Below are 15,110 nucleotides of genomic sequence, written 5' to 3'. Positions count from 1 at the left end.
TTGAGTTACTTAGTTGAGTCAGTTGAGTGAGTCGAGTTAGTTGAGTTAGTCAGTTGAGTTAGTTAGTCAATTGAGATAGTAAACCCGGTCAGATAGGTGAAGGTCGAGAATGCCAATTCACTACAATTGTATATTCTTAAAACAGCCCATCTGATTAATGTTGAGAGGCTCTGGGAGAATGCAAGGGAGTTATGAATGCACAGCAGTAGTGGTGATGAGATTGGCTCAGTATTGATGTCTTGTGGGAGAGAGAGGCCTTGAATTATTCATAACGAGTCAGTCTCTCTGGGGTTTGGCGAGTACAGACCACTACGGACAGTTGCTTCTAATTAGCACTTTACATTTTTTATGATATTTAAATAAGATCGAGAGCCATGGGGTTTGGAGGAGATGCACTTGCTCTCAATATGAATGCTCATTCTTTTTGAATACAGATCAGTTAGAGGCATTGTTTGTGATCATGTTACTGGTAGGTGTACAAGGTTTGTATTATCATTAATTATACTATTACCAGGCCAACTGAACAGGCTGTGACAGGATTGGTCCAAGACAAATAAATACCAGAGGGAGAGTCCCAAATTAAGCAGAGAGCCCAACTCTAGAAGTCAATGTCATAATGAAATAATGACATATGATTCGACGATTGGCACAGTTCTCTTAAAAGGGTTGCTAGGAGATGATATACCGATTTTAGTGATCTTGCACTTATTGAGAGAGACATTTAAAACCACTTGACATGATGGAATAACTTTTTTTTAACACTTCACAGCAGTTCCTAAGAAATGACTCATCCCGTGGACACTTGCTGAGCTGGCCGAACTTATAAACCCACCGAACGAGTGATCTGCCATGCACCCTGACATTTCAGGTGAAGTATTGTTCAGGTTAAAAACTCAACCTTTAACCGACTATCAAAAGTGCAGCCAACCTCCATCCCACACACATCCTGTCCCACACACATCCTGTCCCACACACATCCTGTCCCACACACATCCTGTCCCACACACATCCTGTCCCACACACATCCTGTCCCACACACATCCTGTCCCACACACACGTGTAATATAACATGGTTGTCAAGGGAGATGTGTTTCCACGGGCAGCAGACCCGTTGCATGCGAGAGCCTTGCAACCCGGTCTTAGATATCAATGACGCTGCAAATGGAAAACACTGTCCAATTGTTTGAAAGTAATTACTTTGCCGTTTGATTTAAATTCAAGGGATATGGTTTTATTGTCACACCAACCTGTGTGGTTAACTAATCTGTCTCTCTGAAGGCAAATCAGTTTAAAGCCTTACCCGCCACGCTGCCAAAAAAAGACAACCATTACGAATGATACATTGCCTCTTGGAAAGGGAAAGCTGTCCTGGGCTTTGGCTCTGCATCCCCGAAATGAGAAGCCATAACTTTAACCTCCTGACGACACTTAGCTATTTTTAGTTCCATCTACTGTGCGTTAAAGCATTTATCTCTCTATCCTGAGATCTTGTGTTATTTTCCAATGAGTTTTCCATCTCTATCTTTCTTCACCTTGTCCTATAGTGGAGATGGAGAGGCTTTAATGGAGCAGAATGTTCTGTTTTCTCTTTTCAAAACGTGTTGAATTGATATTTCTACACTGTAGGCACCTGCCACTTACCACAGGTGCGATAACTTAATTTGGTTTGAAGTGAATAATCTCAATTTCAGTTAAGATTATAATTTTTTTGTGGGGCCCTGTGTGGTTGTAAATCAAACAAATACACGTGAACAACAAAAGTTTTTTCAATTTCAATTAATTTAGGAAGAAATAGTGAATCGTGCAAATATGTCAATATATTTGACCACATCTGTAGGAACTAAACTGTTTAACAAAAATGAATAATGAGATTGATCGACACTGGAATTTATCAAGTAAATGGCAATATTTTCACGTCTGAAATGTTCTATGTTTCATTCACTAAATGTACTGAATGTAACGGCTCAATCAGCCAGGGCTGTTGTGTCAACCATCCGGCAGCCAGTCCTAATCTCTCATTGTCTTCTAATCCTCACGCTTTGTCACACCGGGAACCACATGTCACAGGTCGCTCCCTGCAGCTCCACCCATCTCACACCGTTTCCCTCACTCCATTGATATGCTCCCGGTTGTCAACCTTGAGAAGGACTTTAAAACCAAGGGATGAAGGTGGGATTACTTCACCAACTGATCAACAGGTTCTGTTGTCAATAACCTTGGGTGCGACCTCGATTGGTCTTTTCAAGAAAATTGTACTGCTGTCGTGGTTATGTAAATTATTCTTTACTTCTCCTTTGCAACATTAGATGTATTAGCTCATTGCTGCATTCATAATTCAGCATAGCCCCTAGTCAAAGCTGCTGTTGTTACCTTACGTTTGGACGACAAACTCCCTCCTGGCCAGGAAATCCACATACATCATTAGTCCTCTAAGCAGTAGCTCATGCAGAATGCCTTATGTCTAGTCTGCTGATGTTGGTGTTCAGCCTAGCCGAGGGTTTCAAGGCCCCCCCCCCCCCCCATGCAAATGTTAATTTCCACAGTTCCTCAACCGAGGTCGAATGGAAATGGCTGTGTAGCGCCAACATAACTACTTACGGAAATATTTATATTGTATATCCTTTGTGTCCTGGGTACTACTCTTCAGAGTTCTTCACCCAGGATGGTATACTGTAGGCTACGGATAACTGTAGAACTGCTCTGTAAATGACCGTGCAGAGCTTGTTACACAGTCTAAGTACTCTGTTGGACTCTGTAATGCACAGTGCACACAGTCTTTCAACCAGGGTGTACAGTGCATTGGAAAGTATTCAGACCCCATGACTTTTTCCACATTTTGTTACATTACAGCCTTATTCTAAATGGAGTAAATACAAAAAAATCCTCATCAATCTCCACACAATACCCCATAATGACAAAGCGAACACAGGTTTTTTAGAAATGTTTGCAAATTTATTTAAAATAGGGGTATTGTGTGCAGATTGATGAGACAATAAAAACATTTTAATCGATTTTAGAATAAGGCTGTAATGTAAAAAGTCAAGGGGTCTAAATATTTTCTGAATGCACTGTACACTATAGATGATAGAATAAGTATAAGTACTCCTAGGCCTCGGGGGCATCTTGTGCTGCTGAACCAAGTCTCTCAGGTGACAGTTGAGGAGGCGCTGGTTGAATCCCTGGGCTGTCAGGAGATGTCACGACCAAGGAACAACTCCACAGGACACAGGGAGGTTTGGAGTGACAGTCGGGCGGCTCGTCACTATCGGGCAGTGAAGCTGGAGGCGACAGAGCTGGGAGCCCCCGCAGTGGGAGTGTGGGGAGGCCCCTGTTACACAACAACACGCCCCCTTTACCCTGTGCCTGTGTCCCCTCGCCCCGACATGATGACTCAGGATGTGTCAGTGGCTCTGGCTGACTCTGGCTGGCACGCAGCGGTTGCTCCTCCAGGGCCCACTCACATTGTCCAAACTGATTACAGTCACTGGGAGAGGAGAAGTGCGCCATCACCCTATATGGCAGGTAACGAGTCCACTAACTGTCGACTAAGAGATTAGATTGACGCCTGCCTGACTGACCATCCGACCGACCTATGAACCCATGAACAGCTATTGGATGCTGTCACTGAACCTTTGACCAGCTATTGGATGCAGAAAAAGGTCCTCTGATTTTATTCAGTCATTTTTTATGCCTTTCCTACGCACGCCTTTCCTTCTCAGTAGTTGATATTCAGACTTACCTGAACGGACTTTGCTGCAGCTGTACATAGTCTATTGGTAAATAGCCCACCCATTTTCACCTACCTCATTCCCATACTGTTTTATACTGTTTTTTATTTATTTACTTTTCTGCACTTTTGCACACCAATATCTCTACCTGTACATGACCATCTGATCATTTATCACTCCAGTGTTAATCTGCAAAATTGTATTATTCGCCTACCTCCTCATGCCTTTTGCACACATTGTATATAGACTGCCCATTTTTTTCTACTGTGTTATTGACTTGTTAATTGTTTACTCCATGTGTAACTCTGTGTTGTCTGTTCACACTGCTATGCTTTATCTTGGCCAGGTCGCAGTTGCAAATGAGAACTTGTTCTCAACTAGCCTACCTGGTTAAATAAAGGTGAAATAAAAAAAATAAAAAAAACAGAAACCTATAGCTTGGGTCTCCACATTTCATCACCTCAGCAGATTCAACCCTACAGAAACCTATAGCTTGGGTCTCCACATTTCATCAACTCAGCAGATTCAACCCTACAGAAACCTATAGCTTGGGTCTCCACATTTCATCACCTCAGCAGATTCAGCCCTACAGAAACCTATAGCTTGGGTCTCCACATTTCATAAACTCAGCTGATTCAACCCTACAGAAACCTATAGCTTGGGTCTCCACATTTCATAAACTCAGCTGATTCAACCCTACAGAAACCTATAGCTTGGGTCTCCACATTTCATCAACTCAGCAGATTCAACCCTACAGAAACCTATAGCTTGGGTCTCCACATTTCATCAACTCAGCAGATTCAACCCTACAGAAACCTATAGCTTGGGTCTCCACATTTCATCAACTCAGCAGATTCAACCCTACAGAAGCCTATAGCTTGGGTCTCCACATTTCATCAACTCAGCAGATTCAGCCTTACAGAAGCCTATAGCTTGGGTCTCCACATTTCATCAACTCAGCAGATTCAACCCTACAGAAACCTATAGCTTGGGTCTCCACATTTCATCAACTCAGCTGATTCAACCCTACAGAAACCTATAGCTTGGGTCTCCACATTTCATCAACTCAGCAGATTCAACCCTACAGAAACCTATAGCTTGGGTCTCCACATTTCATCAACACAGAAGGTTCAACCCTACAGAAACCTATAGCTTGGGTCTCCACATTTCATCACCTCAGCAGATTCAACCCTACAGAAACCTATAGCTTGGGTCTCCACATTTCATCACCTCAGCAGATTCAACCCTACAGAAACCTATAGCTTGGGTCTCCACATTTCATCAACTCAGCTGATTCAACCCTACAGAAACCTATAGCTTGGGTCTCCACATTTCATCAACTCAGCTGATTCAACCCTACAGAAACCTATAGCTTGGGTCTCCACATTTCATCAACTCAGCTGATTCAACCCTACAGAAACCTATAGCTTGGGTCTCCACATTTCATCAACTCAGCAGATTCAACCCTACAGAAACCTATAGCTTGGGTCTCCACATTTCATCAACTCAGCAGATTCAACCCTACAGAAACCTATAGCTTGGGTCTCCACATTTCATCAACTCAGCTGATTCAACCCTACAGAAACCTATAGCTTGGGTCTCCACATTTCATCAACTCAGCAGATTCAACCCTACAGAAACCTATAGCTTGGGTCTCCACATTTCATCAACACAGAAGGTTCAACCCTACAGAAACCTATAGCTTGGGTCTCCACATTTCATCACCTCAGCAGATTCAGCCCTACAGAAACCTATAGCTTGGGTCTCCACATTTCATCACCTCAGCAGATTCAGCCCTACAGAAACCTATAGCTTGGGTCTCCACATTTCATAAACTCAGCTGATTCAACCCTACAGAAACCTATAGCTTGGGTCTCCACATTTCATCAACTCAGCTGATTCAACCCTACAGAAACCTATAGCTTGGGTCTCCACATTTCATCAACTCAGCAGATTCAACCCTACAGAAACCTATAGCTTGGGTCTCCACATTTCATCAACTCAGCAGATTCAACCCTACAGAAGCCTATAGCTTGGGTCTCCACATTTCATCAACTCAGCAGATTCAACCCTACAGAAGCCTATAGCTTGGGTCTCCACATTTCATCAACTCAGCAGATTCAGCCTTACAGAAGCCTATAGCTTGGGTCTCCACATTTCATCAACTCAGCAGATTCAACCCTACAGAAACCTATAGCTTGGGTCTCCACATTTCATCAACTCAGCTGATTCAACCCTACAGAAACCTATAGCTTGGGTCTCCACATTTCATCAACTCAGCAGATTCAACCCTACAGAAACCTATAGCTTGGGTCTCCACATTTCATCAACACAGAAGGTTCAACCCTACAGAAACCTATAGCTTGGGTCTCCACATTTCATCACCTCAGCAGATTCAGCCCTACAGAAACCTATAGCTTGGGTCTCCACATTTCATCACCTCAGCAGATTCAGCCCTACAGAAACCTATAGCTTGGGTCTCCACATTTCATAAACTCAGCTGATTCAACCCTACAGAAACCTATAGCTTGGGTCTCCACATTTCATCAACTCAGCTGATTCAACCCTACAGAAACCTATAGCTTGGGTCTCCACATTTCATCAACTCAGCAGATTCAACCCTACAGAAACCTATAGCTTGGGTCTCCACATTTCATCAACTCAGCAGATTCAACCCTACAGAAACCTATAGCTTGGGTCTCCACATTTCATCAACTCAGCAGATTCAACCCTACAGAAGCCTATAGCTTGGGTCTCCACATTTCATCAACTCAGCAGATTCAGCCTTACAGAAGCCTATAGCTTGGGTCTCCACATTTCATCAACTCAGCAGATTCAACCCTACAGAAACCTATAGCTTGGGTCTCCACATTTCATCAACTCAGCAGATTCAACCCTACAGAAACCTATAGCTTGGGTCTCCACATTTCATCAACTCAGCAGATTCAACCCTACAGAAGCCTATAGCTTGGGTCTCCACATTTCATCAACTCAGCAGATTCAGCCTTACAGAAGCCTATAGCTTGGGTCTCCAAATTTCATCCACGGAAATTGAGGGTAAGCAATAAGAATTCGGAAAAACGGCACAGATTTTTATAGCCTACTTCACAGTGGAAAGTCATGTTGGTTTGATTTTCAGTTTGCTTCCATATGACTGGTTTCACATTCGTCTCCTGGGATCATAAGGAAAAATCATCTAAAACAATTGTTATTTGTATTTACAATCCCCTTCTCCAAGACAGATTACTAATTTACCTAGCTATTATAAATAGCTCATCAGTGTATAAATTACAGTGCATGGATAATGCTGTTATTTCTATGAGAAAACATAAGGTAGATGCTTTTTCCACTTTGGAACCTGGCAGGTTCGCTCGACCTGGTGGAGGAATTATGAGGGAATTAAGTCATGGTCAGAATAACTGTAGACGTTCATTTCTTAGATCTCCACCCCGAACGAATAGCGCCAGCAAGGTCAGCATAGGCATATAGAGAAAAGTGTATACATTTGGAATCATGTTCCATTTACGCACGCTTAACTCGGGTTGGAATTCTAAACGACCAGCAAAAGCATTAGATTCCATCTATTGTTTACTCAGTACTTATTGAAACAGTATAAACTGGGTGGTTCGAGCCCTGAATGCTGATTGGCTGACAGCCGTGGTATATCAGACCGTATACCATGGGTATGACAAAACATTTATTTTTACTGATCTAATTACGTTGGTAACCAGTTTATAATAGCAATAGGCACCTTTGGGGTTTGTGGTATATGGCCAATATACCACAACTAAGTGCTGTGTCCAGGTACTCCACGTTGCATCTAGCATAAAGAACTGCCCGTAGCTGTGGTATATTGGCCACATACAGTACCAAACATCCTCGGGCTTTATCACATCAGTCACAGCAGATTGGTATGACCAAAGAAAGAAAAAAGGAATTTAGACACATTGTGGAAAGAAAAATAAATAGACAACACCTCCCTAACTATACTAACCATATATAACCATCTGGGAATGTTCATTACCAGTGAAAGAAAGGCCACTTTGTCCTAAAATGAACTATATACTTAGTTTCTGAATTACTAACCAAACACGACACATCAAAGCGAGACGCCACAAATGGGGCACCAGAGCTGATTGTGTCATTATACAATTTCCACAATTACCATCTGAATGAAAGTATGAAAATTGTGAAAACAGGCTAAACGCAATTGGGGCCTTAAAAATACTAATTAGGGGCTCAGAGTTAGGAGAAGAAAGGACTTGATGAAGGTCACAACACCCAGGTGCACCCTACACACCACCTTGTCTTCACCCCAGCAATGGAGCAGTCCCTTATTGGAAGACCTAAAACACTGAAGTGGTTGTATTATAATGATTCAGCCTTATAGAGAAGTTTATAGACTTTGCCATTTATTGTGTAGGTTAGGTGAAAGATTTTGTAAGGACAACGATATATTTGTCATACATGGGGCAGCAGAGAAAAACTCCTAAAAGTATACCATCATATAGGCAAAGCGATACGAAGGATTTCAGCGAGACCAAATAGCTTCGGCAGCCCTAAGAGTCTGCGTGCCACTTTACCCTTAGCCTTGAGGTACAGGACTGCGTTGTTATGCAATCACTCTGATTTCACAATTTTTAATCCGCCATATTCATTTTACCAGGCCTGTGCTCGGCTTTACGCAGCGTTGAGCCATATTAACCTTCATGCGGATTTTCTCAACTAAATTTCTGATATCTCCCAAAACGTTTTCCCTACAAAACCTGGAGTCGGGTTTGAAACAATGTGATCTGTATATGGGACTTTGGTCACCTTTTGTGGCTATGTCAGTGGGTTCAAAGGTTCAGCCTGGTCTACACATAAGAGTGTAGAGACTGGTTCCCTTGCATGTGATGTGTGCTTTTCCGAGGCATCCACCTGACGCATCTAACCGTCTTGATTATCCTGATTAATTGGATGGAGATAAAAAGAGGCTTTGAAATCACATCAAAGGAGGGCATTATGTGCCTGTTAGGACCCTCTGCCCCGGTCACTCTATTACATTTCCATTGATTACGGAGCACATTTTGTTCTCGCCATAAAGACGAGGAACGCAACCTATTTATTAACCCGCAGAGCACATCACCTTGCATAGTGGGCCGGGATTCTCAAAGAGGGTGATGAATCTATCAAAAATCCATTTAGGAGACATTCGTGAAAAGGCTAAGGTGTATTTCATACTGACCCAGGTCTGGCAAGGAGCTGGAAATCAAATAACCTTGTCCATGTGCTCAAGGCATAACATGAAATTGCAGACATTAGGCAATGCTTAATAGGCATTAGGTATGTTAAGGTATTAGGTCATAAGTATTTTCCCATGGCAATGTAAACAAATGGGACTTGAAAAGGACTATAAAGATTACATATGAAGACATGATACACACATACACTCATCCATCAAGATTGCAAGCCATCAATATACAATAAGAGGGAGTATAGACAAGCCCCAGAGGAGGGGGGGACCATGACAGCAGAAGTGCCTGAGGTAGGGTCATGAAAAAAGATGGAGCCGGAGGGTAGGGCTGCCATCTTATCGGCTCTTTACCAACCATGCTATTTTGTTTGTTTTTTCGCATTGTTAGTAACTTCTTTGTACATAATGTTGCTGCTACCATCTCTTATGATTGAAAAGAGCTTCTGGACATCAGAACTGGGATTACTCACACCAAATTGGACGAGGAGTTTTTCTTCAATGAGTCGGACGCGAGGGATATACTACGGACACCCAACCAGGCCCAGATGCCCGTGACTCGCTGGAAAAGGAAACGTAGGTTTCGCAGAAAGAGATCAGGATACCTTGTGAGGATCAGGCGACGAGTGGCTAATCTGCCCTTGCCTTCTGTCCTGCTAGCTGACGTTCAAGCGCTGGAAAATAAATAGGACGAAATGAAAGCACATATATCCTACCAATGGGACATTAAAAACGGTAATATCTTATGTTTCACCGAGTTGTGGCTTAGCGATGACATTAACAACATACAACTGGCGGGTTATACACTCTATCGGCAGGACAGAACAGCAGCCTCAGGTAAAACACGGGGTGGGGGCCTATGCATATTTGTAAACCGTAGATGGTGCACAATATCTAAGGAAGTCTCAGGGTTTTTCTCACCTGAGGTAGAGTATCTCATGATAAGCTGTTGAACACACTATCTACCTATTCCGCCACAAGCAAACGGGAAAACGCTCTTCCAGAGGAGCGCTCCTAGTGGCCGGGGACTTTAATGCAGGGAAACTTAAATCAGTTTTACCTCATTTCTATCAGCATGTTTAACCTGTTTGGGATAGGGGGCAGCATTTTCACGTTTGGATGAAAAGCGTGCCCAGAGTAAACTGCCTGCTACTCAGTCCCAGTTGCTAATATATGCATATTATTAGTAGATTTGGATAGAAAACACTGAAGTTTCTAAAACTGTTTGAATGATATCTGGGAGTATAACAGAACTCATATGGCAAAATCCAATCAGGAAGTGGGAAATCTGAGGTTTGTAGTTTTTCAACTCTTGGCCTATTGAAAACACAGTGTCTATTGGGGTCAAATTGCACTTCCTAAGGCTTCTACTAGATGTCAGCAGTCTTTAGAACCTTGTTTGATGCTTCTACTGTAAAGTGGGGGCTTAAGGGCTCTTTGAGTCGTGGTCTGGCAGAGTGCCACGAGCTGGTGACGCACGTTCACGTGAGAGTTAGCTTGAGTTCCATTGCATTTCTGAAGACAAAGGAATTCTCCGGTTGGAACATTAGTGAAGATTTATGTTAAAAACATCCTAAATATTGATTCTATACTTTGTTTGACATGTTTCTACGGACTGCAACGGAACTTTTTTTATTTTTCGTCTGCTCGTGCATTCATGAATTTGGATTACTGGGTTGATCGCGTTAACAACAAGGAGGTATTTGGATATAAAGATGAACTTTATCGAACAAATCAAACATTTTTTGTGGAACTGGGATTCCTGGGAGTGCATTCTGATGAAGATCTTCAAATGTAAGTGAATATTTATAATACTATTTCTGACTTCTGTTGACTCAAACATGGCGGATATCTGTTTGGCTTGATTTGTCGTCTGAGCGCCGTACTCAGATTATTGCATGGTTTGCTTTTTCCGTAAAGTTTTTTTGAAATCTGACACAGTGGTTGCATTAAGGAGAAGTATATCTTTAATTCTGTGAATAACACTTGTATCTTTTATCAATGTTTATTATGAGTATTTCTGTAAATTGATGTGGCTCTCTGCAAAATCACCGGATTGTGACGTAGAAGTCCATCACTGGCCGCGGGCAGCTTTTGGTTCTTTAACGCACGCACATATTCATCACTCCTCCCTGCTCCGTTATCAGATAAGGTAACAATGTGGGTCGACACACAAGTTGACTTCTCTATGTTAGTACATACATTTCACACTTATGTCAATGTTCATATTTAATATAAGCAATATGTATTTTACTTATCGATGTTATGGATGAGCGCATTGTTTGTTTGTTTGTTCTGTTCCTCTCTCTCTCCAACTCTGTAACTTCCGGGTATGCTGGATAAGGACCCGAGCTAAGGGAATTGGGCTGACTTTGTAGTGCCTGTCCCGAATGGTTCATTCATGTAAATGGGCATATTGAAAGACACTGTCAGTAGTGATGTAATGTCGTAAATGTTATATTGGGATATTGTTTCATGAAAAACGTGTTGCAAGGTATATCCTTTAGTATGTTTAGTTAATGGAAAATGTAGGTTTGACTAGGTAATTGCTTAATTAATTAGTGTTAATTGATCTGAGGGGAGGGGCTAGCCCTACAAAAGGAGCCTCTCTTTTTAGTTCATGGAGAGGCATTTTGGATTGCGCTGTGGATGGGGCATCATTGTTTTTAGCTGTCCCATAAGGTATATGTTTGATGGCAGTACGGTTGTTTTTGTTCCGGAATCACTTTGTAAATAAACACTCTTGCATAGAATAACTTTTGCGGCTCCGCCATCTTTTTATTTTGATAGAGGTTAGGTTTTCCAGTATAGCCTTCTGGCCTACTCTACGTGACACGGATGTGTTGGAAGCAAAACATTACTGAACGTAACGCACCAATGTAAACTGAAGTGTACCTATGATAAAAATGACAGACCTCTACATGCTTTGTAAGTAGGAAAACCTGCAAAATCGGCAGTGTATCAAATACTTGTTCTCCCCGCTGTATGTGAGAATGATATTAATTGACTACAGCTCAGCATTCAACACCATTGTGCCCTCAAATAGCATCACTAAGCGAAGGACCCTGGGACTAAACACCTCCCTCTGCAACTGGATACTGGACTTCCTGACGGGCCGCCCCCAGGTGGTAAGGGTAGGTAACAACACATCCACCACGCTGATCCTCAACACGGGGACCCCTCAGGGGTACGTGCTCAGTCCCCTCCTGTACTCCCTGTTCACTCATGACTGCACGGCCAGGCACGGCTCCAACACCATCATTAAGTTTGCTGATGACACAAAAGTCTGATCACCAACAATGATGAGACAGCCTATAGGGAGGAGGTCAGAGACCTGGCCGTGGGGTGCAAGCACAACAACCTCTCCCTCAATGTGATCAAGACAAAGGAGATGATTGTGGACTACAGGAAAAGGAGGACCGAGCACACCCCCATTCTCATCGACAGAGCTGTAGTGGAGCAGCTTCAAGTTCTTTGGTGTCCACATCACCAACAAACTAACATGGTCCTAGCACAACAAGACAGTCGTGAAGAGGGCACGACAAAACCTATTCCCCCTCAGGAGACTGAACATATTTGGCATGGGTCCTCAGATCCTCAAAAGGTTCTACAGCTGCACCATCGAGAGCATCCTCACGGGTTGCATCACTGCCTGGTATTGGCAACTGCTCGGTCTCCAACTGCAAGGCACTACAGAGGGTAGTGCATACAGCCCAGTACATCACTGGGGCCAAGCTTCCTGCAATCCAGGACCTCTATACCAGGCGGTGTCAGAGGAAGGCCCTAAAAATGGTCAACAACTCCAAACACCCTAGTCATAGACTGTTCTCTCTGCTACAGCACGGCAAGCGGTATTGGAACGTAAAGTCTAGGTCCAAGAGGCTTCTAAACCTGTTTCCTCCAGTATTTTCACAAGGTCCTTTGCTGTTGTTCTGGGATTGATTTGCACTTTTCGCACCAAAGTACTTTCATCTCTAGGAGACAGAACGCGTCTCCTTCCTGAGTGGTATGGCGGCTGCGTGGTCCCATGGTGTTTATACTTGCATATTGTTTGTACAGATGAACGTGGTACCTCCAGGCATTTGGAAATTGCTCCCAAGGATGAACCAGACTTGTGGAGGTCTTGTGGAGGTCTTGGCTGATTTCTTTTGAAAATTCCCATGATGTCGAGCAAAGTAAGGTAGGCCTTGAAATACATCCACAGGTACACCTCCAATTGACTCAAATTATGTCAATTAGCCTATCAGAAGCTTCTAAAGCCATAACATCATTTTCTGGAATTTTACAAGCTGTTTAAAGGCACAGTCAACTTAGTGTATGTAAACTTCTGACCCACTGGAATTGTGCTACAGTGAAATAATCTGTCTCTAAACAATTGTTGGAAAAATGACTTGTGTCATGCACAAAGTAGATGTCCTAACCGACTTGCCAAAACTATAGTTTGTTAACAAGAAATTTGTGGATTGGTTGAAAAACTAGTTTTAATGACTCCAACCTAAGTGTATGTAAACTTCCGACTTCAACTATACATAATTACCTCAATTACCTCGACACCGGTGCCCTCTGCACATTGACACATTGACTCCCCTGTATATAGCCCCGGTACCCCCTGTATATAGCCCCGCTATTGTTATTTACTGCTGCTCTTTAATTATTTGTTGTTCTTATCTCTTACATTTTGGGGATTTTCTTAAAACTGCATTGTTGGTTAAGGGCTTGTAAGTAAGCATTTCACTGCATTTCACTCTACACCTGTTGTATTGAGCGCATGTGACAAATAAAATGTTATTTTATTTTATTTGACTCTGGACTTCAACCTTGACTAGATGTTCTCAGACATCTGGAGCTCCCTTGAGACATATGCCAGACTGGATGCTGGATGTTTAACTGCCACAGCGGGAAGCTAAAATAATCTGTGTGTGGCGGTGGCTGGTTCAACTCTAGACGTCAGAGGGACTGTAAAATATGGGACACCTGTTGGTTCAATAAACAAAGAATATCTGCAATGATAGTGGAGTTTGTTAGGAGATCCCATAGCTTTACGATGCTGCTCAGCCATATTAGCTAGCCCAGTTTTCCAGAATTGATGGCCACTTCAATCTAGTCTGGTCATATTGTCACTGTGACCTGTTTACATTTGACCCATGTGAGATACCGTATTTAGTGGGAACGTGTAATCTTATAACAGCACACCCATTTAACATTGCCAAAACTATAGTTTGTTAACAAGAAATTTGTGGATTGGTTGAAAAACTAGTTTTAATGACTCCAACCTAAGTGTATGTAAACTTCCGACTTCAACTATACATAATTACCTCAATTACCTCGACACCGGTGCCCTCTGCACATTGACTGTCTTCAAACCTACACCATCTCTAAACTCTCATCATGCATCATCCAGACCATTGTTTTAGCCTGGTGCTCCAATCTGTTGTGTTTTAGCCTGGTGCTCCAGTCTGTTGTGTTTTACCCTGGTGCTCCAGTCTGTTGTGTTTTACCCTGGTGCTCCAGTCTGTTGTGTTTTAGCCTGGTGCTCCAGTCTGTTGTGTTTTAGCCTGGTGCTCCAGTCTGTTGTGTTTTACCCTGGTGCTCCAGTCTGTTGTGTTTTAGCCTGGTGCTCCAGTCTGTTGTGTTTTAGCCTGGTGCTCCAGTCTGTTGTGTTTTACCCTGGTGCTCCAGTCTGTTGTGTTTTAGCCTGGTGCTCCAGTCTGTTGTGTTTTAGCCTGGTGCTCCAGTCCATTGTGTTTTAGCCTGGTGCTCCAGTCTGTTGTGTTTTGGCCTGGTGCTCCAGTCCGTTGTGTTTTAGCCTGGTGCTCCAGTCTTTTGTGTTTTACCCTGGTGCTCCAGTCCATTGTGTTTTAGCCTGGTGCTCCAGTCCATTGTGTTTTACCCTGGTGCTCCAGTCCATTGTGTTTTAGCCTGGTGCTCCAGTCCATTGTGTTTTACCCTGGTGCTCCAGTCCGTTGTGTTTTACCCTGGTGCCCCAGTCCATTGTGTTTTACCCTGGTGCTCCAGTCCGTTGTGTTTTACCCTGGTGCTCCAGTCCGTTGTGTTTTACCCTGGTGCTCCAGTCCAATGTGTTTTAGCCTGGTGCTCCAGTCCAATGTGTTTTAGCCTGGTGCTCCAGTACATTGTGTTTTACCCTGGTG

At 43.0% G+C, this 15,110-nt stretch overlaps 1 protein-coding gene across 1 annotated transcript in view; it reads right to left on the bottom strand.

Moving 5' to 3' along the window:
* The window catches only part of kcnk3a (potassium channel, subfamily K, member 3a), a 70,992-nt gene that overhangs the window by 5,809 nt on the left and 50,073 nt on the right, over positions 1–15,110 (bottom strand). The gene's annotated exons all lie outside the window — the stretch shown is intronic.

This window comes from Oncorhynchus nerka, linkage group LG24 (genome assembly GCF_034236695.1).
Source record: "Oncorhynchus nerka isolate Pitt River linkage group LG24, Oner_Uvic_2.0, whole genome shotgun sequence".
In the NCBI taxonomy this organism is placed as follows: Eukaryota; Metazoa; Chordata; class Actinopteri; order Salmoniformes; family Salmonidae; genus Oncorhynchus; species Oncorhynchus nerka.
The sequence above is the reverse complement of the archived record's forward strand: the minus strand, read 5'-3'. Positions and strand labels throughout refer to the sequence as shown.